The following is an 819-nucleotide window of genomic DNA, read 5'->3' on the forward strand; positions in this document are numbered from 1 at the left end:
CAAGAGATCAGAAGACATATTGCCTTAGGCAAATCTGTTGCACAAGACCTTTTTAAAGTGTTGAAGAGCAAAGATGTCAGCTAGAGGACTAAGGTGCGTCTGACCCAAGCCATGGTATTTTCAATAACCTGATATGCATGCGAAAGCTAGGCAGTGAATAAGGAAGACTGTAGAAGACTTGATGCCTTTGAGTTATGGTGCTGGAGGAGAATACTAAAAGTGCCATGGGCTGCCAAAAAAACCAATAGATCTGTTTTGGAAGAAGTGCAGCCAGAGTGATCCTTAGAGGTCAAGATGGCCAAACTTCGTCTCTCATACTTTGGACTTACTGTCCGGAGGGAACAGTCACTGGAGAAGGATATCGTGTTTGGTAAGATGGAGGGTCAGGGAAAAAGAGGAAGAGCCCCAACAAAATGAATTGGCCAGGTGGCAGCATTGATAGACTCAAGTGTGGCAACAGTAGTGAGGTTGGTGCAGGATGGGACATTGTTTCATTCTGTGCATAAGGTCACTATGAGTCGGTGCCAACTCGATGGCACCTAACAACAAACAACAATATATATATATACATATGTGCACACACATAGACCTGCACAAATGGGCTTTAAAAAGTTCATGGAAAAAAGTGTATTATCTTTTCATTTCTTTTTTTCCACAAAGTTTTGAAGCCCCAAATGTGTGTATAGATATATAAAAGGAACCCTGGTAACGTAGTGAGTTATATATTGGGCTGCTAACCACAAGGTCAACAGTTCAAATCCACCAGTTGCTTCATGAGAGAAAAATAAGCCTTTCTGCTCCCTTCAAGAATTATAGCAT

The sequence above is a fragment of the Chrysochloris asiatica genome, unplaced genomic scaffold, assembly GCF_000296735.1.
Source record: "Chrysochloris asiatica unplaced genomic scaffold, ChrAsi1.0 scaffold00022, whole genome shotgun sequence".
In the NCBI taxonomy this organism is placed as follows: domain Eukaryota; kingdom Metazoa; phylum Chordata; class Mammalia; order Afrosoricida; family Chrysochloridae; genus Chrysochloris; species Chrysochloris asiatica.